The sequence below is a fragment of the Hyperoodon ampullatus genome, assembly GCF_949752795.1.
Source record: "Hyperoodon ampullatus genome assembly, chromosome: 10".
Classification (NCBI taxonomy): domain Eukaryota; kingdom Metazoa; phylum Chordata; class Mammalia; order Artiodactyla; family Ziphiidae; genus Hyperoodon; species Hyperoodon ampullatus.
The window spans coordinates 33,642,910-33,666,226 of NC_136923.1; the positions used below are offsets into that span (position 1 = coordinate 33,642,910).

The 23,317-nt window shown below is 41.0% G+C and overlaps 1 protein-coding gene and 1 pseudogene across 2 annotated transcripts in view; one reads left to right on the forward strand and one right to left on the reverse strand.

Moving 5' to 3' along the window:
* The window catches only part of ERC2 (ELKS/RAB6-interacting/CAST family member 2), a gene marked incomplete at both ends in the record, with an annotated part of 849,176 nt that overhangs the window by 220,830 nt on the left and 605,029 nt on the right, over positions 1-23,317 (forward strand). The window lies entirely within an intron of this gene.
* Positions 14,038-14,736, reverse strand: LOC307059533 (adenylate kinase 2, mitochondrial-like; annotated as a pseudogene). The gene has a single exon. The product of its transcript is annotated as an adenylate kinase 2, mitochondrial-like (transcript).

Below are 23,317 nucleotides of genomic sequence, written 5' to 3' on the forward strand. Positions count from 1 at the left end.
TACTTGAACCACTCTCCCAACAGGTGTTTGCATGGCTGGCTCCTGCTCATCCTCCAGGTCTTAGCTTGAATGTTTCCTACTCTGGGAGTTCTTCCCTGATCACTAGATTAAAGTTAAGGGGTAGCTAGTGGGAAGCAGCCGCATAGCACAGGGAGATCAGCTCGGTGCTTTGTGACCACCTAGAGGGGTGGGAGGGAGGCTCAAGAGGGAGGGGATATGGGGATATATGTATATGTATAGCTGATTGACTTTGTTATAAAGCAGAAACTAACACACCATTGTAAAGCAATTATACTCCAATAAAGATGTTTAAAAAAGAAAGAAAGTTAAGGGGGATGATAACAGGGAAAAATAAAGTACCTTAACTGATACTACAGTTCAGAGCTAAAGAATTAGAAATTTGACCACATGTTCAGCATGGCTCTGGATCATAAATTTCCCTCCCTCATTATCTCCATCTCAGCATCCATTTATTGCTGTTGTTTGTACAGCACTTACCTTCTGTATATATTTGCAGTTTTTAATTTGTTTCTTTTCATATTTCTTCTGTCTCTCCTACCAGACAGTAAGCCTCATGATGGCAGGGACAAATCTGTTTTACTTCCACCCTATCTCTAGGATCTGTCACACTGTCTGAAACATACTAGATGCTCATCTTTATCATATGTGTGTCTGTGTGTGATGTAGAATTTTGTTTGGGAACAAAACAAACTTTTACTGTTAAAATGGAAGTTTTAAAGCCAATTATCTAGAACAGAAGAAATGGAATCCAGCCCTACTCACTCCGTGCGGGTTCACACCAAAGCTGGAGTTCTGTGCACAACCTCTGAATCATGAACTATAGCAGATGCTAATTTTGCCTGGCTCAGACCCCCTGGCCTCCCATTTACTGGGCAGGTGTGCCCATCTTCCAGTAGCTGTGGGTGCTGCTGCCAAGACTCACACCTGTGATCTTTCCTAGAGGTGTGCCTTCATGTGGCTAGAGTTGCCTAACTTCCTCCTGTCCAGAAGTGTCCAGGCAGCCCCCACGCAGTGACTAACTAGAGCAGAGTTACAGAAGCTCAGCTTCCTGGAGTCAAGTGGGGTAAATTCTGGGGCAGAGTGGCTTCCCCAGAGCTCCTGCGGGCTTAGGCTTAATTTTTTTTCTTTTGTAAAAAAAAATAAGATATAGCACAATATGATATTCGGTTTCAGGTGTACTACATAGTAATTTGACATTTGCATACACTATGAAATGATCACCACAATAAATCTGGTAACCATCTGTCCTCATACAAAGCTATTACAATATTATTGATCATATTCCTTTTGCTGTGTGCTCTATCCCTGTGGCTTATTTTATAGCTGGAGGTCTGTGCTTTTTAATTCCCTTCACCTGTTTCACTTCTACCCACCTCCCCTGTGGCAACCATATTCTCTGTATCTATGTCTCTTTTCGTTTGTTTTGTTTTTTGGATTCCACATATAAGTGAGATCGTATGAGATCATCTCTGTATGACTTATTTCACTTAGCACAGTACTTTCCAGGTCCATCCATGTTGTTGCAAATGGCAAGATTTCACTTTTTTTGGCTAACATTCCATTGTATATTTATACCACATCTTCTTTATCCATTCATCTATTGATGGACACAGGTTGCTTTCATATCCTGACTATTGTAAATAAAGTTGCAATGAACATTGGGGTGTATATATCTTTTTGAATTAGTGTTTTTGCTGTTTTGTGTGTGTGTGTGGGGGGTAAATATCCAAAAGTAAAATTGCTGGATCATATGGCAGTTCTATTTTTAATTTTTTGAGGGACCTCCATATCGTTTTCCACAGTGGCTGAATCAGTTTACAATTCCACCAACAGTGCACAAGGGTTTCCTTTTCTTCACATTCTCACCAGCGCTTGTTATTTGTTTTCTTTTTGTTGATAGCCACTCTGACAGGAGTGAGGTGATACCTTCTTGTGGTTTTGATTTGTATTTCTCTGATGGCTAGTGATGTTGAGTATCTTTTCATGTGTCTGTTGGCCATCTGCCTGTTTTCTTTGGAAAAATGTCTGTTCAGGTCCTCTGCCCATTTTTAAATCAGGTTGTTTTTTTGATGTTGGATTGTATGAGTTCTTTGTATATTTTGGATATTAATCCCTTATCAGATATATCATGGGCAAATATCTTCTCCCATTCAGTAGGCAGCCTTTATGTTTTCTTTTTTTAAAATAGTTATTTGTTTATGTATTATTTATTTTGGCTGTGCTGGGTCTTAGTTGTGGCACATGGGATCTTCATTGCAGCATGTGGGCTTTTTTTAAAAATTTAATTAGGGTATAATTGTTTTACAATACTGTGTTAGTTTCTGCTGTAGAACAAAGTGAATCAGCTATATGTATACATATATCCCCTCCCTCTGGAGCCTCCCTCCACCCATCCCACCTCTCTAGGTCATCACAGAGCACCGAGCTGAGCTCCCTGTGCTATACAGCAGCTTCCCACTAGCTATCTACACATGATAGCGTATATATGTCAGTGCTACTCTCTCAGTTCATCCCACCCTCTCCTTCCCACCCTGTGTCCACAACTCCATTCTCTACATCTGGGCCTCTTCTCGCACTGCAAATAGGTTCATCAGTATAATTTTTCTAGATTCCATATATACGCGTTAATATATGATATTTGTTTTTCCTTTTTCTGGCTTACTTCACTCTGACAGATTCTAGGTCCATCCACCTCACTACAAATGACACAATTTCGTTCCGTTTTATGGCTGAGTAATATTCTATTGTATATATGTATCACATCTTCTTTATCCATTCCCCTGTTAATGGACATTTAGGTTGTTTCCATGTCCTAGCTGTTGTAAATAGGACTTCAATGAACATAGGGGTGCGTGTGTCTTTTTTTTTTCACATGTTTATTGGAGTATAATTGCTTTACAATGTTGTGTTAGTTTCTGCTGTACAACAAAGTAAATTAGCTATACGTATATATATCCCCATATCCCTTCCCTCTGGAGCCTCCCTCCCACCCTCCCTATCCCACCCCTCTAGGTGGTCACGAAGCACCGAGCTGATCTCCCTGTGCTATGCAGCAGCTGCCCACTAGCCATCCATTTTACATTCACTAGTGTATATATGTCAGTGCTACTCTCACTTTTCCCATCTTCCTCTTCTGCCCCTGTGTCCTCAAGTCCATTCTCTATGCCTGCGTCTTTATTGCTGCCCTGCCACTAGGTTCATCAGTACCGTTATTTTAGATTCCATACATACGTGTTAGCATACAGTATTTGTTCTTCTCCTTCTGACTTACTTGACTCTGTATGACAGACTCTAGTTCCAACCATCTCACTACAAATAACTCAATTCCATTCCTTTTCATGGCTGAGTAATATCCCATTGTATACATGTGCCACATCTTCTTTATCCATCCGTCGATGGACAATTAGGTTGCTGCCATGTCCTGGCTATTGTAAATAGTGCTGCAGTGAACATTGTGGTACATGTATCTTTTTGAATTATGTTTTTCTCAGGGTATAATGCCCAGTAGTGGGATTGCTGGGTCATAATGTAGTTCTGTTTTTAGTTTTTTAAGGAACCTCCATACTGTTCTCCACAGTGGCTGTATCAATTTACATTCCCATCAACAGTGCAAGAGGGTTCCCTTTTTTCCACACCGTCACCAGCACTTACTGTTTGTAGATTTTTTGATGATGGCAATTCTGACTGGTGTGAGGTGATACCTAATTGTGGTTTAGATTTGCATTTCTCTAATAATTAGTGATGTTGAACATCTTTTCATGTGTTTCTTGGCCATTTCTAGGTCTTCTTTGGATAAGTGTCTATTTAGGTCTTCTGCCCATTTAAAAAAAATTCTTTTTATTTACTTATTTTCATTTTTGGCTGCATTGGGTCTTCGTTGCTGCATGCAGGCTTTCTCTAGTTGAGTCGAGTGGGGGCTACTCTTCACTGTGGTGGCTTCTCTTGTTGTGGAGCATGGGCTCTAGGCATGTGAACTTCAGTAGTTGTGGCATGCGGGCTCAGTAGTTGTGGCTCGCGGGCTCTAGAGCTCAGGCTCAGTAGTGTGGCACACAGCCTTAGTTACTCCATGGCATGTGGGATTGTCCCAGACCAGGGATCAAACCCATGTCCCCTGCGTTGGCAGGTGGATTCTTAACCACTGTGCCACCAGGGAGTTCCATTCTGCCCATTTTTTGATTGGGTTGTTTTTTTTGTTATCGAGCTGCATGAGCTTCTTGTATATTTTGGAGATTAATCCTTTCTCCGTTGCTTTGTTTGCAAATATTTTCTCCCGTTCTGAGGGTTGTCTTTTCGTCTTGTTTATGGTTTCCTTTGCTGTGCAAAAGCTTTGAAGTTTCATTAGGTCCCATTTATTTTTTTTTATTTTTTTATTTTTATTTTTTGCGGTACGCGGGCCTCTCACTGTTGTGGCCTCTCCCATTGTGGAGCACAGGCTCCGGACGTGCAGGCTCAGCGGCCATGGCTCACGGGCCCAGCCGCTCTGCAGCATGTGGGATCTTCCCGGACCGGGGCACGAACCCGTGTCCCCTGCACCGGCAGGCGGACTCTCAACCACTGCGCCACCAGGGAAGCCCGGTCCCATTTATTTATTTTTGTTTTTATTTTCATTACTCTAGGAGGTGGGTCAAAAAGGATCTTGCTGAGATTTATGTCAAAGAGTGTTCTGTGTTATCTTCTAAGAGTTTTATAGTGTCTGGCCTTACATTTAGGTCTTTAATCCATTTTGAATTTATTTTTGAGTTTTGTTTTGGTATTAGGAAGTGTTCTAATTTCATTCTTTTACATGTAGCTGTCCAGTTTTCCCAGCACCACTCATTGAAGAGGCTGTCTTTTCTCCATTGTATATTCTTGCCTCTTTTGTCAAAGATAAGGCGACTGTATTAGTGTGGTTTTATCCCTGGGCTTTCTGTCCTGTTCCATTGATCTGTATTTCTGCTTTGGTGCCAGTACTATATTGTCTTGATTACTGTAGCTTTGTAGTATAGTCTGAAGTCAGGGAGCCTGATTTCTCCAGCTCCATTTTTCTTTCTCAAGATGGCTTTGGCTATTTGGGGTCTTTTGTGTTTCCATACAATTTGTAAAACTTTTTGTTCTAGTTCTGTGAAAAATGCCATTGTTAATTTGATAGGGTTGCATTGAATCTGTAGATTGCTTTGGGTAGTATAGTCATTTTTACAATATTGATTCTTCCATCCAAGAACATGGTATATTTCTCCATCTGTTTGTGTCATCTTTTATTTCTTTCATCAGTGTCTTACAGTGTTCTGAATACAGGTCTTTTGCCTCCTTAGGTAGGTTATTCCTAGGTATTTTATTCTTTTTGTTTCAGTGATAACTGGGATTGTTTCCTTAATTTCTCTTTCTGATCTTTCGTTGTTAGTGTATGTGAATGTGAGAGATTTCTGTGCATTAATTTTGTATCCTGCTACTTCACCAAATTCATTGATTAGCTCTAGTAGTTTTCTGGTGGTATCTTTAGGATTTTCTATGTATAGTATCATGTCATCTGCAAACAGTGACAGTTTTACTTCTTTTCCAATTTGTATTCCTTTTATTTCTTTTTCTTTTCTCTTATTGCCATGGCTAGGACTTCCAAAACTATGTTGAATAATAGTGGTGAGAGTGGGACCCTTGTTTTGTTCCTGATCTTAGAGGAAATGGTTTCAGTTCCACCATTGAGAATGATGTTTGCTATGGGTTTGTCATATATGGCCTTTGTTGTGTTGAGGTAGGTTCCCTCTATGCCCACTTTCTGGAGAGTTTTTATTATAGATGGGTGTTGAATTTTGTTGGAAGCTTTTTCCAGCTACTGAGATTATCATATGGTTTTGATCCTTCAGTTTGTTTATATGGTGTATCACATTGCTTGATTTGCATGTACTGAAGAATCTTTGCATCCCTGGGATAAATCCCACTTGATCATGATGTGTGATCCTTTTAATGTGTTGTTGGATTCTGTTTGCTAGTATTTTGTTGAGGACTTTTGCATCTGTGTTCATCAGTGGCATTGGCCTGCACTGTTTTCTTTTTTTTCTTGATATTTTTGATTTTGGTATCAGGGTGATGGTGGCCTCATAGAATGAGTTTGGGAGTGTTCTTCCCTCTGCAATTTTTTGAAGAGTTTGACAAGGTTAGGTGTTAGCTCTTCTTTAAATGTTTGATAGAATTTGCCTGTGAATCCATCTGGTCCTGGACTTTTGTTTGTTGGAAGATTTTAAATCACAGTTTCAATTTCAGTGCTTGTGATTGGTCTGTTCATATTTTCTATTTCTTCCTGGTTCAGTCTTGGAAGGTTGTACTTTTCTAAGAATTTGTCCATTTCTTCCAGGTTTTCCATCTTACTGGCATATAGTTGCTTATAGTAGTCTCTTATGATCCTTTGTATTTCTCCGTTGTCAGTTGTAACTTCTCCTTTTTCATTTCTAGTTTTATTAATTTGAGTCTTCTCCCTTTTTTTCTTGATAAGTCTGGCTAATGGTTTATCAATTTTGCTTATCTTCTCAAAGAACCACTTTTTAGTTTTATTGATCTTTGCTATTGTTTTCTTCATTTGTTTTTCATTAGTTTCTGCTCTGGTCTGTATGATTCCTTTCCTTCTACTAACTTTGGGTGTTTTTTGTTGTTGTTGTTGCTGTTGTTGTTCTTTTTTCTCTTATTGCTTTAGGTGTAAGGTTAGGTTGTTTGAGATTTTTCTTGTTTCTTGAGGTAGGATTGTTTTGCTCTAAATTTCCCTCTTAGAACTGCTTTTGCTGCATCACATAGGTTTTGGGTCATAGTGTTTTTGTTGTCACTTGTTTCTTTATTTTTTTGATTTCCTCTGATTTTTTCAGTGATCTCTTGGTAATCTTGTAGTGTATGGTTTAGCCTCCATGTGTTTGTGTTTTCTACAGGTTTTTTTTCCATGTAATTGACATCTAATCTCATAGCATTGTGGTCGGAAAAGATACTTGATACAATTTCAATTTTCTTAAATTTACTGAGGCTTTATTTGTGACCCAAGATATGATCTGTCCTGGAGAATGTTCCATGTGTACTTGAGAAGAAAGTGTATTCTGCTGTTTTTGGATGGAATGTCCTGAAGATATCAGTTAAGTCCATCTGGTCTAATGTGTCATTTAAGGCTTGTGTTTCCTTATTAATTTTTTGTCTGGATTATCTGTCCTTTGGTGTAAGTGGGGTGTTAAAGTCCCCCACTATAATTGTGTTACTGTTGATTTCCCCTTTTATGGCTGTTAGTGTTTGCCTTATGTATCCAGGTGCTCCTATGTTGGGTCAATAAATATTTACAATTGTTATGTCTTCCTCTTGGATTGATGCCTTAATCATTATGTAGTGTCCTTCCTTGTCTCTCATAACATTCTTTAAAGTCTGTTGTGTCTGATATGGGTATTGCTACTCCAGATTACTTTTGATTTCCATTTGCATGGAATATCTTTTTCCATCCTCTCACTTTCAGTCTGTATGCGCCCCTAGATCTGAAGTGGGTCTCTCATAGACAGGATATATATGGGTCTTGTTTTTGTATCCATTCAGCCAGTCTGTGTCTTTTGGTTGGAGCATTTAATCCATTTACATTTAAGGTAATTACTGATATGTATGTTCTTATTACCATATTCTGAATTGTTTTGGGTTTGTTTATGTATGTCTTTTCCTTCTCTTGTGTTTCCTGCCTAGAGAAGTTCCTTTAGCATTTGTTGTAAAGCTGGTTTGGTGGTTCTGAATTCTCTTAACTTTTGCTTGATTGAAAAGGTTTTAATTTCTCCATCAAATCTGAATGAGATCCTTGCTGGGTAGAGTAATCTTGGTTGTAGTTTTTTCCCTTTCATCACTTAATATATTGTGCACTCCCTTCTGGCCTGCAGAGTTTCTGCTGAAAGATCAGCTGTTAACCTTATGAGAAGTCCCTTGTATGTTATTTGTTGTTTTTCCCTTGCTGCTTTTAATATTTTTTCTTTGTGTTTAGTTTTTGTTAGTTTGATTAATATGTGTCTTGGTGTGTTTCTCCTTGGGTTTATCCTGTATGGGACTCTCTGTGCTTCCTGGACTTGATTGACTATTTCCTTTCCCATGTTAAGGAAGTTTTTCATTATAATCTCTTCAAATATTTTCTCAGTCCCTTTCTTTTTCTCTTCTTCTTTGGGACCCCTATAATTCGAATGTTGCTGCACTTAATATTCTCCCAGAGGTCTCCGAGACTGTCCTCATTTCTTTTCATCCTTTTTTCTTTATTCTGCTCCTCAGCAGTCATTTCCACCATTCTATCTTCCAGTTCACTCATCCGTTCTTCTGCCTCAGTTATTCTGCTGTTGATACCTTCTAGTGTATTTTTCATTTCATTTATTGTGTTGTTCATCACTGATTGGTTTGTTCTTTAGTTCTTCTAGTCCTTGTTAAACATTTCTTGCATCTTCTCCATCCGTGCCTCCATTCTGTTTCTGAGATTCTGGATCATCTTTACTATCATTACTCTGAATTCTTTTTCAGTTAGATTGCCTATTTCCTCTTCATTTATTTGGTTTTGTGGGTTTTTACCTTGTTCCTTCATCTGCAAGGTATTTCTCTGTCTTCTCATTTTTTCTAACTTACTGTGTTTGAGGTCTCTTTTTCCCAGGCTGCAGGGTCGTAGTTCCTCTTGCTTCTGGTCTCTGCCCCCAGTGAGTGAAGTTGGTCCAGTGACTTGTGTAGGCTTCCGGGTGGGAGGGACTGGTGCCTGTGTTCTGGAGGGTGGAGCTGAGTCTTTTCCCTCTGATGGGCAGGACCACGTCAGGTGGTATGTTTTGGGTTTTCTGTGAGCTTAGTATGACTTTAGGCAGCCTGTCTGCTGATGGGTGGGTTTGTGTTCCTGTCTTGCTTGTTGTTTGGCATGAGGTGTCTAGTGGTGGGGGCTGCAGGCAGTTGGGTGGAACTGGGTCTTGGATTCGGATGGAGGCCTCTGTGAGAGCTCTCACTGTTAATATTCCCTGGGGCCAGGAATTCTCTGGTCCAGCATCCTGGACTCAGTGCTCCCACCCCAGAGGCTCAGGCCTGACTTCTGGTTGGGCAGCCACAACCCTGCAAGCTACTTGTCGTGGCACTAAAGGGGATTAAAGAAGAAAAAAAAAAAGACAAACAAAACCCCAGACAAATGGTAAAAGCAAAATCAAAGATTGAAGACCAGAAACAAAGAAAAGCACCCAAAAGGAACAAAAACAGAACCAATGAAAACAAAAAAGAGAACACCACACAGACAAAAGAACCCCAAAACGAAATCAAACAATTAAAAACAAAACTAACAAAAACACAAAACAAAAAACAAAACCAAAGCAGAGTGCCAACTGAAGAATAAAGCAAAGACAACAAAAGAAACAGACAAAAGTGATTAAAAGGAAAAAAACAAAGGAAAAGGGAAAAAAACCACGGGACAACAGAAGAGCAAAGTAAAAATAGAAATATAAAAGATTAAAAATATATTAAAAAAAGAAAAAAACAGAACAGAAAAGCAAAGTAAAAATAGAAATATATAAAAAGATAAAAAATATGTTTAAAAAATCCCCAAGGACTACATAAAAATAAAAATTAAAAAAAAAACCCCAAAAAGAGAACCAGCAACAGAACAAATCAAAACATAATAAAAATAATAGTAGTAATAATGTTTTCCTGGGGTCTCAGCTGTCAGTGTCCTTGCCCCCACTGTGAGCCACAGCCCACCTCTGCCTCCCCAGGAGGCCCTCCAGTGCCTAGGCTGGTCTCTGGATCTGCTGTGGGACTTGTGGGGACAGCTTAGACTCTGATCTGGCCCTATTCCCACATGTGCTTGCCCCCAAAGTCCACAGCTGCCAGAGCTAGACTCTTTTCATTTGTGTGAACACTCGGTGTCCACTCAGATATTCCGTAGACGCAGGGTCTACCTAGCTGATCACAGGGATTTAACCAGCAGGTTGTGCAACTGATGGAACGATTTTCGCTCCTCTTCCTTAGTTGCCCCACCCCGGGGGCCTGTCTGTGGTTTTATCCCCACCTCTGCATGTGGGCCACCCACAGGAGTTTGCTACCAAGGCTGCCCTGGAGCACTTGGGTCTGCCCTGGTGAGGACAGGGCGTGGAGGTGGTTATGGCTCCTTGGATCATGGGAGCCCTGGCGGTGCCAGGTGTGCAAGGAAGCCAGCGGCCATGGGCTCAAGAGATATGACCCTAGTCGGAGCCTTTTCTAGTGCCTGGTGGAAGTCGCTGAAGGCCAGCCCTATCTGGGCTCTTTCTAGTGCCCAGTGGTAGGCGTGCGAGGGCCAGCCCTGGCCGGGTTTCTTTTAGCGCCCGGCGGCAGGCGCGTGAAGGTCAGCCCTGGTAGGACTTTTTTTATTGCCCGGCTGCAGGTTTGTGGGGAAACAGAGGCTACAGTGGTGGCTCCATGTGACTCAGCAGTAGTGCCCTGCTTCCATTGCAGTCTGGTTTTCCTTCATAGGCATTCCCTGTTGTGGATTTCCTCCCTCCCATCCTCTCAGGCCATCTCCCTGCAGCCAACAGCAGTCCTTGCCTCAGGTTTGCTCTTAATTACCACAAACCAGCTCCCAGCCCCTGTGTGCACTGGTGGACACACGTCCCTGCCTGGGGCATGCAGGACTGTGGTATGGAACGTCTGTGTAGTTTTCAGTCTGTCCCGTCTGCCACAGATTGGTTGCTTCAGCCTCCTCTGACAGCCTCAAATGTTTCCCTTCTGTCCCAACCTATTTTGCCGTCGGTGAGGGGGCTTCCCCGGATGTGGGAATCTCTCCCCTGCTTTATTTCTCCCCTCCACCCCCCAGGGTGCAGGTCCTGTCCCTCTTCCTCTCCTCTTCCTTCTCCCTTCTTTCTTTTGTCCTACCCAGTTATGCGGGGATCTTTATAGTCCTTTCTGGTGTCCAGGGTTTTCTGCTAGTGTTTAGCCGATGTTCTGTGGGAACTGTTGCATCTTTAGATGTATTCCTGATGCATCCGTCCTCCTACTCCTGTGCTATCTTGGAACCCCCTGCATGCCGGCTTTTTAGTTGTGGCATGTGGGCTTCTTAGTTGAGCCATGCAGACTCTTAGTTGCGCCATGCAGACTCTTAGTTGCAGCATGCATGTGAACTCTTAGTTCCCCAAACAGGGATCGAACCCGGTCCCCCTGCATTGGGAGCATAGAGTTTTACCCACCGGGCCACCAGGGAGGTCCCGTTTATGTTCTCTTGGTAGTGTCCTTTGCTGTGCAGAAGCATTTAGTTTAACGTAGTCCTATTTGCTTATTTTTGTTTTTGTTTTCCTTGTCTGAGGAAACAAAGCAAAAAAAATATCGCTAAGATAGATGTCAAATAGTGTACTGCCTATATTTTCTTCTTGGAGTTTTATGATATCAGGTCTTACATTTAAGCCTTCAATCTGTTCTGAGTTTATTTTTGTATATGGTGTGAGAAAGTAGTCCAGTTTGATTAGTTTGCATGTAGCTGTCCAGTTTTCCCCACATCATTTACAAGGCTGTCTTTTCCCCATTGTATATTTTTGCTTCCTTTGTCATAAATTAATTGACCATATAAGCATGGGTTTATTTCTGCACTCTCTATTGTGTTCCATTGATTTACATGTCTGCTCTGGTATCAGTATAATACTGTTTTGATTACTGTAGCTTTGTAGATGTAGGTTGCAATTAGGGAGCATGATACTTCTAACTTTGTTCTTCTTTCTCAAGATTGCTTTGGCTCTTCAGTGTCTTTTGTGTTTCCATACAAATTTTAGGATTATTTGTTCTAGTTCTTTGAAAAATGCTTTGGAATTTTGATAGGGCTTGCACTGAATCTGTAGATTGCCTTTAATAGTATGGTCATTTAACAATATTCAATACAGTCCATGAGTGTGGCATATCTTTCCATCTGCTTGTGTCATAATCAATTTATTTCAGCCCTGTCTTACAGTCTTCTAAGGACAAATCTTTTACCTCCTTTTTTAGGTTTATTCCTAGGTATTTTATTCTTTTTGATGCAATTGTAAGCGAGGTTGTTTTATTACTTTTTCTTTCTGATAGTTTGTTAATGAATACAAATGCAACAGATTTCTATATATTTTGTATCCTGCAGTTTTACTGAATTCATTTATTAGTTCTCATAGTTTTTTGGATTTAAGATTTTCTATATATATTATTATGTCATCTGCAAACAGTGACAGTTTTACTTCTTTCTTTGTAATTTGGGTTCCTTTTATTTCTTTTTCTGATTCCTGTGGCTAGGATTTTCAGTACTATGTGCCTTGCTTAACTAAGACTCCTGATACTATGTTGAATAAAAGTGGCAAGAGTGGGCATCCTTGTCTTGTTCCTCAATTAAAGAGAATGCTTTCAGCTGTTCTCTGTTGAGTATGATGTTGGCTGTGGGTTTGTCATATATAGACTTTCTTACATTGAGATATGTTTCTTCTATACCCACTTTGTTGAGAGTTGTTACCATAAATAGATGTTGAATTTTGTCATAAGTTTTTTCTGCATCTATTGAGATGATCATATGATTTTTAGTCTTCAGTTTGTTAATGTGGTGTATCACATTGATTAATTTGAGGATATTAAACCATTGTTGCATCCCTGGGATAAATCCCTCTTGATTATGGTGTATGATCCTTTTAATGTACTGCTGAATTCTGTTTGCTAATATTTCATTGAGGATTTTTGCATCTATGTTCATCAATGATATTGGCCTATAATTTTCTTCTTTTGTGAAAATCTTTGTATGTCTTTGGTATCACAGTGATGCTGGCCTTGTAGAATGAGTTCAGAAGCATTCCTTCCTCTTTAATATTTTGGAATAGTCTGACTAGGATAGGTGTCAGCTCACCTTTAAATGCTTGGTAGAATTCACCTGTGAAGCTGTCTTGTCCCAACTTTTGTTTCTTGGGAGGTTTTTTTAGAAGTAACTGATTCAGTTTCATTACTGGTAATCTGTTCATATTTTTTTATTTCTTCCTGATGCCATCTTTGGAGATTGTATGTTTCTAGGAATTTATCCACTTCTTCTAGCTTATCCATTTTATTGGCATATGATTGTTCATAGTAGTCTCTTAATCCTTTGGATTTCTGTGGTGTCGGTTGTAACTTCTCTTTCATTCCTCCCTCCCTCCCTTCCCTACTTCCTTTCTTTTTTTTTTTTTTTTTACAAACTTTTAACATACTTTATTGATTTAGAGGCCAAACAAGGCATCGTTTGGACAGTTAAGAAAGGCACCTCATTGAAAATAATACATCACAGTGCTGTTGAGTGATCCCAGTCACAGGATTTGAGGATGGAAGGGACAGTCTTTGGATAATGTTGCTTAGGACACTTGCTCATTTATTAAAAAGGGTTCTTTCACATGACATGGATGGAGGAAGGCAAGAGAGTAGGAATGTGGCATATGCTGGGTGGCTGCCAAGAGCTTACCCACGAGAGCAGGTGGGCTGGTAAATCAGTGATAAGTTGGGAGGGGAGTGAGACCAGCCTGCCCCACCTGCCCCATGACTCCAGTAAACCTGATGTGCTGAGCCACTGCTCCCATGTACACACTCCATATCTCTTTCAAATGAGGAGATGACTTTTTGATCTCATGGTATAGGGAACCAGGGTTAGTAGTTAACTCCTGCCCTATTCCAAGCTACAGGGCAGACAGGACCACAGTGTGATTTCCTGCATTCCTGGGCTGGCATGAGGTTCTGATAAAAGCTGAGGTCTTAGGGCACTGGCTTTAAAAAATACTGTTAACCAGTCTGGAGTAAATGAAAACATGATTCCTTGGAAATAATACTGCCTCTCCCTGTTTCTCTTTATACCCTCCAGTCAGTGTTCTAAAAAATTAATTTTTCCCTTTGCTTATACTTTTTAAGACTTCTACTCCATGTAAAAGAAATCGCTTCACTACAGCACTGCTGCTCTTCCCATTCTCCTCTTGACCCCTCACCACTCCTCCCTCTCCATCCTTACCCTGACCACCCCTGCCCTCTGCCCAGTATCTAAGAGCAGGGATCATGCCGTGGAGTGATGAGCAGTGGTGCAGTCTTTGCCTTCTGTTACTAGGATGTAGCTTTGGAGAAGGCTGCTAGGATGCTTGCAAACATGACATTGGGGGTCTGGGATGCATCAGTGGCAGAGTGGATCCCCCGTTTACTGTAGTAAACCAGTGGGGTTGTCTGAGTGTGGTAGGCCTCCAGGCAGATTTTTAAGGCCTTCTCATTATCATCTGATTGGTGGACCAAGGGTTCCCTTGTGATATCATCTTTCATGGGCTCCTTTGGGAGGTTGAACTCCTTGTGGTAGGAACGGCCACTCTGGGGTTGAATCTGTCATCCTGTGATTCTCCAGATCAGCAGAGTCTGGAATGCTGAATTCAGTCACAGAATCAAGCTTCTGTTTCCTCTTTTCCATGAGATCATCAAGCATTTCTGCCTGCCTCACAGTTCAAGGGAAGCCATCTAGAAGAAAACCATTTTTGCATGGAGTGGTCTCCAAATTCTTCTCAATGCGCTCCACAACCATTCCATCTCTCACCAGTTTCCTGGCATCCATAGTTGCCTTCAGCTTTTTCCCAGCTCTGAGCCAGAAGCCACTATGGCCTTCAGAATGTCTCCAGTAGCCAAATGGCAGACACAGAAGTTTTCAGCGAATTTGGGTGCCTGGGTACTCTTGCTGGCTCTGGGCGGCCCCAGCAGCACAGACTGGATGCCTTTAGGACACTCTTGGGCCCATTTGGCTGTGGGCACATTGGGAGCCATGGTTGCCGAAGCCTGTCACTCTCTCTTTCATTTCCGATTTTATTTATTTGGGCCTCTTTCATTTTTTTCTTGATGAGTCTGGCTAAAGGTTTATCAATTTTTATCAATTTTATGTTTTCTAAGAACTAATTCTTAGTTTTATTGATTTTTTTTTCTATTTTTTTCTTAGTCTCTATTTCATTTGCTTCTGTTCTGATCTTTATTATTTCCTTCCTTCTACTAACTTTGGGTGTTGTGTGTTCTTTTTCTAGTTCCTTTAGGCATAAGGTTAGATTGTTTATATGAAATTTTTCTTGTTTCCTGAGGTAGGTCTGTATTGTTATAAATTTCCCTCTTAGATTTGCTTTTGCAACCCATTCATTTTGGATCATTGTGCTTTCATTTCCTCTTTTTTTTTTTTTTTTTGCGGTACGCAGACCTCTCACTGCCGCGGCCTCTCCCGTTGTGGAGCACAGGCTCCGGATGCACAGGCTCAGCAGCTATGGCTCACGGGCCCAGCCGCTCCGCGTCATGTGGGATCCTCCCAGACTGGGGCACGAACCCGTATCCCCTGCATCGGCAGGTGGACTCCCAACCACTGCGCCACCAGGGAAGCCCCTCATTTCCTCTTTGATTGCTTCAGGACGCACTAGTTGTTTAGTAGCATAGTGTTTTGTGTTTGTGTTTTTTGCAGTTTTTTCCTTGTAGTTTATTTCAAATCTTATACCACTGTGGTCAGGAAACATGCTTGATATGATTTCAGTCTTTTTAAATTCATTGAGATTTGTTTTGTGGCTTAGCCTGTGATCTATCCTGGAGAATGTTGCATGTGCACTTGAAAAGAATGTTTTTCTGCGGTTTTTGGATGAAATGTTCTTTATGTGTCTGTTAATTCCATCTGATGTATCATTTAAGATCAGTGTTTTCTTATTGATTGTCTGGATGATCTGTCCATTGATGGTAGTAGGGTGTTAAAGTTCCCTACTAATTATTGTATTACCATCAATTTCTCTTTTTATCTCTGTCAATATTTGCTTTATGTATTTAGGTGCTCCTATGTTCAGTGCATATATATTTACAATTGGTGTATCTTCTTGTTGGATTGATCCTTTTATCATTATATAATGCCCTTCTTTGTCTCTTGTTACAATATTTGCTTTAAAGGCTGTTTTGTCTGATATAAATATAGCTACCCCAGCTTTCCTTTTGTTTACATTTGCATGGAATACTTTTTTCCATCCTCTCACTTTCAGTCTCTGTGTGTATTTAGCTCTGAAGTGAGTCTCTTGTAGGCAGCATATAGATGGGTCTTGTTTTTATCCATTCAGCCACTCTGTCTTTTGATTGGCAAATTTAGTCCATTTACAATTTAAAGTAATTCTTGATAGGTACGTACTTATTGCCATTTTGTTGATTGTTTTCTAGTTGTTTTTGTATTCTTTTTAGTTTTCTTACACTTATTTTGCTCTCTTCCCTTGTGATTTGATGACTATCTTAAGTGTTTGGATTCCTTTCTCTTTTTGTGTGTGTTTCTATTATAGTTTTTTGGTTTGTGGTCACCATGAGGTTCATATAAAACAGTTTATATATATGGGGTTAAGTTGATGATCTCTTTAGTTTGAATGCATTCCAACAACCCTGTGTTCCTTCCAACCACATGTAATGTTTCTGACATCATATATCTTTTTATTTTGTGTATCGCTTAACTACTTATTGTGGATATAGATGTTTTTTGTTACTTTTGTCTTTTTGCTTTCCTACTAGCTTTATAAGTGGTTGATCTACTACCTTTACTGTATGTTTGCTCTTATAGTGAGATTTTTTCTTTCATAATTTTTATATTTCTAATTGTAGCCTTTTCTTTTCCACTTAAAGAAGTCCACTTAACGTTTCTTGTAAAGTTGGTTTAGTGGTGCTAAACTCTTAGGTTTTGCTTATCTGTAAAACCTTTTATCTCTTCTACAAATCTGAATGATAACCTTGCCAAGTAGTGTATTCTTGGTTGTAGGGTTTTTCCTTTCATCACTTTGGATATATTGTGCCACTCCCTTCTGATCTGCAGAGCTTCTGTTGAAGCATCAGGTGATAGTCTTATGGGAGTTCCCTTGTACATAACTAGTTGCTTTTCTCTTGCTGCTTTTAAGATTCTCACTTTAATTTTCGCCATTTTAAAATGTGGCCCTCTTTGGGCTCATCTTGTTTTGGACTGTCTCTGCTTCCTGGACTTGGATGTGTTTCCTTTCCCAGGTTGGGGATGTTTTCAGCTATTATTTCTTCAAATAATTTCTCTGCCCCTTCCTCTTAACTCTTCTCCTTCTGGGACCCCTACAAGGCTAATGTTAGTATGCTTGATATTGTCTCAAACTATCATTTCTTTGATTCTTTTTTCTGTTCAGCTTGGGTGATTTCCACTACTTTGTCTTGCAGATTGCTGATCCATTCCTCTGTATCATTTAATCTGTCGATTTCATCTAGTATATTTTATTTTTATTTATTTTATTTTTGGCTGCATTGGGTCTTCATTGCTGTGCGTGGGCTTTTCTCTGGTTGAGGCGGGTGGGGGCTACTCTTCGTTGCAGTGCACAGCCTTTTCATTGTGGTGGCTTCACTTGTTGTGGAGCATGGGCTTTAGGCACACAGGCTTCAGTAGTTGTGCACGTGGGCTCAGTAATTGTGGCTCACGGGCTCTAGAGAGCAGACTCAGTAGTTGTGGCTCATGGGCTTAGTTGTTCCGCGGCATGTGGAATCTTCCCGGAGCAGGGCTTGAATCCGTGTCCCCTGCATTGGCAGGCGGATTGTTAACCACTGCGCCACCAGGGAAGCCCTCATCTAGTATATTTTAAAATTTCATTTATTGTATTTGTCAGCTCTGTTTGGTTCTCCTTTATATTTTTAAACTCTATTGACATTCTCACTGTGTTCATCCATTATTCTCCCCCTTTTTAAGAATTACCTTGAACTCTTTATTGGATAGATTGCATATCTCCACTTTTTAAGTTTATTTTTTCTGGCTCTGTCTTGATCCTTCATTTGGAACATATTTCATTGTCTCCTCAATTTGCCTAATTCTCTGTGTTTATTTCTATGTCTGAGGTAGGTTTGTTTCATTTCTCGATCTTGGAGAAATGCAGCAGAAATGTAGAAGACATCCTGTGAGGTCCAGCAGCATGCTCGCCTCTGGTCATCAGAGCTCTATGCTGTAGGGTGCCCCCTTTGTGGCCTGCACATACCTTTCTGTTTTGGCAGAGCCAACTTACTCATCATGCTGGTAGACGGGGTGGGCCCCTGGCTTGGTTGGCTACAGGGCCTTGCCTCATGTGGTGGCTGTGGGTCTGCCCGTGGGCAGGGTAGGCTTTCTGTGCCATTGGTTGCATGGCCTTTGGAGCCTGGTGTTGGTGCCAGACTTCTGGTGGGTGGAGCGGGCCCCCACATGGTTGGGTGTGAAACCTGGGGGGCCTGGTGCTGATGCTGGCCCACTAGTGGGTGAGGCCAGGTCCTGGTGTGTCTAGGTGCACAGCCTGTGGGTCATAGAGCTGGTGCCAGCTTACTGGTGGCTGGGTAAGACCCCAATGCTAATAGGCTAGAGGGAGGATTCCAGACTACTGCTTCTGTGCTGGGACTTGAAGTGTGTGAGATTTTGCTCATGCCCTCTGAGAGCTGAGTCTGTTTTCCATAACCCTCCATCTCTCCCAAACATAAGCCCCACTGGTTTATGAAGGCAGACATTCTGCAGGTTTATCTTCCCAGTGTAGGAGCCCAGTGTGTGGTTTGGACACCTTGTTCCTTCGGGAGGTCCTCTAACATTGTGATATTTTTCCCATTTGTGGGTTACCTCCCTGGGGTTGTGGGTCCTGACTAACCGTGTCTCTGCCCCTCCTACTTGTTTCATTGTTCTTCCCTCTTTATATATATATTTAGTTGTGGAACATCTTTTCTCCTAGTCTTCAGGTGGCTCTCATAGACACTTGCTCTGTAAGTAGTTGTAATTTTGGTGTGTTCATGGGAAGAGGTGAGTTCAGGGTTTTCCTCCTCTACCATCTTGGCCTGGATCAGGCTAGACTTCCTATACAACAAAATCCTTGCTCAACTTTCTTCTCTACTTCATATGGGTTTCCTCCCTCTCTTATGGGTTCCTCTCTGAACTCTCCCTTAAGAAATCACTTACATAAAAGTCCCTGTCTCAGACTATACCTCTTAGGAATCTGACCTAAGATATAGACATGGACTAAGGTAAATGACCTGGGTACTGCTGAGATCACCTGACACTGTGTCATATAAGAAACAGTGGGTAGAATAGGACTCTTTAGTAAGAAAGACTTTGGACTGGGAAGCTGTCATCCTGGGATAAGAACCTGTCACCATGGAAGAGGAACCTGATTTGTTCTTTTCTCCTTGAAAGAGTAGAACAAACGTCTGTATATAGAAGCTTCAGAGTCATGTATGCCACCTCAGTGTGGAAAGAACTAATAGGGGATTCCAAAGGTTAGTAAAAGATTAACCATACTATATTAGTTTCTATTGCTGCCATAACAAACTAGCACACATTTAGCACAACACAAATTTATTAGCTCATAGATCAGCAGTTCTGGTACATCATAGCTCAATTGGATTTTTTTTGTGTGTGTGGTATGCGGGCCTCTCACTGCTGTGGCCTCTCCCACTGCGGAGCACAGGCTCCAGACGCGCAGGCCCAGCGGCCATGGCTCACGGGCCCAGCCGCTCAGCGGCATGTGGGATCTTCCCGGACCAGGGCATGAACCCGTGTCCCCTGCATCGGCAGGTGGACTCTCAACCACTGCGGCACCAGGGAAGCCCTCAGTTGGATTTTTTGCTTTGACGCTCATGAAACCAAAACCAAAGTGTGCTCCTTTCTAGAGGTTCTTGAGATCAATATGCTTCCAAGCTTGTTTAGGTTGTTGGTCAAATCTAGTTCCTTGTGTTTGTAGAACCAAGGTCCCCATTTCCTTGTTGGCTATTAACTGGGGACCATCCTCATTCCTTGGAGGCCCCTTCTGGTCCTTTCACATGGCCCCTATATCTCAGAACCAACAGTGGTGCATTGAAACTTTCTCATGCTTAGCAGTCTCTCTGGCTTCCCCATCTGCTACTTCTGTCTTCTGCCTCAGTCAGAGTAAGTTCTGAGCTTTGAAAGGGCTCATGTGATTAGACTGGGCCCACCCAGATTATCCAGGATAATTTTCTGATCTTAATATCTATAACCTTAATTACATCTGGAAAGCCCCTTTTGCCATGTAATATAATGTATTCACAGGTTTTGGAAATGAGTGGACATCTTTGTTAGTGGGTGTTATTCTGCTGACTGTAGTTTGCCCTCTGCCCCCTACAGAATCACGTCCCTCCCAAATAAAAAATACATTTGCCCCATCCCAAAGTCTCAAAGGTCTCATCCCATTACAACATCAACTCAGAGTCCCCAAATCTCATCAGTTCAAAATTCCCATCATCTAAATCGTCTAAGATTATGTACGGATGAGGCTCTTGGTATAATCTATTATGTACAACTCCTGAGGCACAATTCCTCTCCATCAGGGGATGTATGAAACTAAAACAATTTATCTGCTTCCAATAGACAATGATAGGTCAGGCATAGGATAAGTTACAGACGTTCCAGGTTAAACAAGGGAAAAATGGAAGGTAAAAGGGAGCTACTAGGTCCAAGGCAGTTTCAAAATCCAGCAGGGCAAACTTCACTAGGTTTCAAGGCCTGGAAATAATCCTCTGTGGTTCTTGGTTCCACGTTAAAAACCTATCGCATCCGTTTTTCTCAGGCGCTCTCCCATTCAAGTACTAACCAGGCCCAAAGCTTGCTTAACTTCCAAGATCAGATGAGATCAGGTACATGGGTAGAGGTGAATGACCAGGATGCTGCTGAGAGCACCCAACATTGTGCCATATAAGATATAGTGGGTAGAATAATGACTGCTGAGTAAGAAAGACTTTGGACAAAGAAGCTCTCATCATAGGAGAGATGGATCCTGTTTTCTTCATGTTCCCAAATGAGTAGAACAAAGGCCATTGTATATAAGGTTCAAGGAGAAGTATTTCAGCTCAGAAAGAGTCCTCTGGTAGATTTCTTTTGGAGTCCAAAAATGGTTAAAGACTGACCACCCACCTGTACTTTTCCATGAAGATTTCCATAGTCCTTCCCTCATCAGGCCTGGATGCTTACCTCTCATTCTCTCCTATTAGCATATTGTTCAGAACTGGTGAGGGCCTAACAGGGGACTGAAAAAAAACCCAGAAGTCAGGTTCAGTTAGCTGTTAAAACCCTAGACATTTGCAGAGCGTGAGGGAAACACAAATAGCAATCTAAACCAGGTGTTATGTTAGTAATTAAGGGTGTGAGTTTAAGAGTCAGATACCTTGGTCACACTCTCAAGTTTACTAGTTCTGTGATCTTGAGCATATTATTTAACTCTCTGAGTTTGGGTGTTTGCAGCTTTGTCATGGGGGTGGTAACTCCTTCCTATAGGGGTGTTATGCAGATTCACCCAGGAGCTAGATGGGAGGCATGGAGCTTGGCATATGGTAAGCATTCTGTAAATGGTGACTGCTGTTATTGTGGTCTGGTAATCTAGTTATGTATTCCCTCTTCCACTAGACAGTCAAGTTCCTTGAGACCTGACATGTTACATAGTCACTGTGTTACATCTATCTTATTTTAAATTATTTTTTATTTTTTTAATAAAAATTTTTAGGGCTTCCCTGGTGGCGCAGTGGTTGGGAGTCCGCCTGCCGATGCAGGGGACGCGGGTTCGTGCCCCGGCCTGGGAAGATCCCACATGCCACGGAGCTGCTGGGCCCGTGAGCCATGGCCGCTGAGCCTGCACATCCGGAGCCTGCGCTCCGCAACGGGAGAGGCCACAACAGTGAGAGGCCCGCGTACCGCAAAAAAAAAAAAAAAAAAAAAAAAAAAAAAAAAAAAAAAAATTTTTAAAATTTTATTTTATTGAGGTGTAGTTGATTTATAATATCATATAAGTTGCATGTATGCAATTTTTAAAGGTCATACTCTGTTTATAGTTATTGTAAAAATTGGCTATACTCCCTGTGCTGCACAATATATCCTTGTAGCTTATTTATTTTATTCTTTGTAGTTTGTAGTTTGTGGTTTGTAGTTTGTACTTTGTACTTCTTAACACCCTACCCCTATCTTGCCCCTCCTTGTTACATTTATCTTTGATATCTCTGTATTGTTTATCATGTATTAGGTCCTTAGTAATTATTGAATTAAATAACTAAACTTTAATATTTAGTTTATTTGGGACAAACTTTATCCCAAAAAACTTTGGACATCGCTAACACCACTGGCCAAATATTTGAAAGCTGGCATCTCATTCTATTAATTTCTATTGTTCCCAGGATCATAGGGTCCAAAGGAACAAGATAAATCTGTCAAACAATCTTTAATGCAGATTTAGCAAAAAGTCAGTTATATATCAAAACAAATTAAGGGAATTGTGTATGTGCAGAGATTCAGATGGTATGGTCTTATGTGCCCAAATATCCATTTTTTGTGAAGACTAAAAAAATAATTTAACAGTAAGTTTACTTCGCTGTACAGTAGAAACTAACACAACATTGTAAAATAACTCTATCCCAATGAAAAAAAACAGTAAGCTTATATCATTTTTACATATTTCCATGGAAACTGCTTTCCCATCTCTCTGGAATTTGAAGTCTTCTGTATAAGACCAAGATCTTCATGAGGACCTAAATGGCCTTACACAGCCTGTCCTCTTCCTAGCCCTGACCTCTTGGGCCTCATCTCCCAGCACCCTCTTCATCACTCTCTCCACTCCAACAGCACTGTGCAACTCTTCGTCTCCCAAAACCTCTAGGCATGATATCACTTCCACTGAGAATGCTTACACTGGAGTGTAAGGCAGGTATATTCTGTCTTTTACCTGGCACATAGTGGTCCTTCAGTATTTTTTGAATTATTCAGGCAGACCCAGTGGCGACGATAGCCAGTATCAGATCACAGAACAAGTGGCAGGGAAGGCGTTCTGCCAGGCTTCATTCTCTAATATACTTTCAGGAATACTAATAACCATTCAGGGGCAACAAGAAAAATAAGGATGAGTTTCAGTGACTGAGAGTGAGCTGAGTGCCAGCCCAGCCAAGCACTACACATGCTTACCTCAGCTCAACTTCACCATCCTGAGTATAGGAAAACATTCAGGCACTTGCCTAAGGTCACACGCCTAGTAGATGGAGTGGACAGGATCCGTTTAACTGTAGTGGATGAATTTTAAAACTTTTAAGAGCTTTCCAAATAGTGAGGTTTCATTTTTAACTTTTGTTATTGTTTTATTATGTGGGCAAGGAATGTGTCCTATATCACTTCTGCCTTTTGGAATCCATTTGTGATTTTTCTTGGTGGTCTGGTATGTGATCAATCTGTTTAAATATTCCATGGAATCTTGAAATGGAAATCTATAGGATCCAAAATAGAATTGTCTATTAATTCAGTCTTACTAGTTATATCACTTAAATCTTTTATGTAGTTATTTTTTAGTACTTGATCTGTCAAACATTGAGAATGATGTTAGTATTTGTAAGCAACTGTTTTTTATCC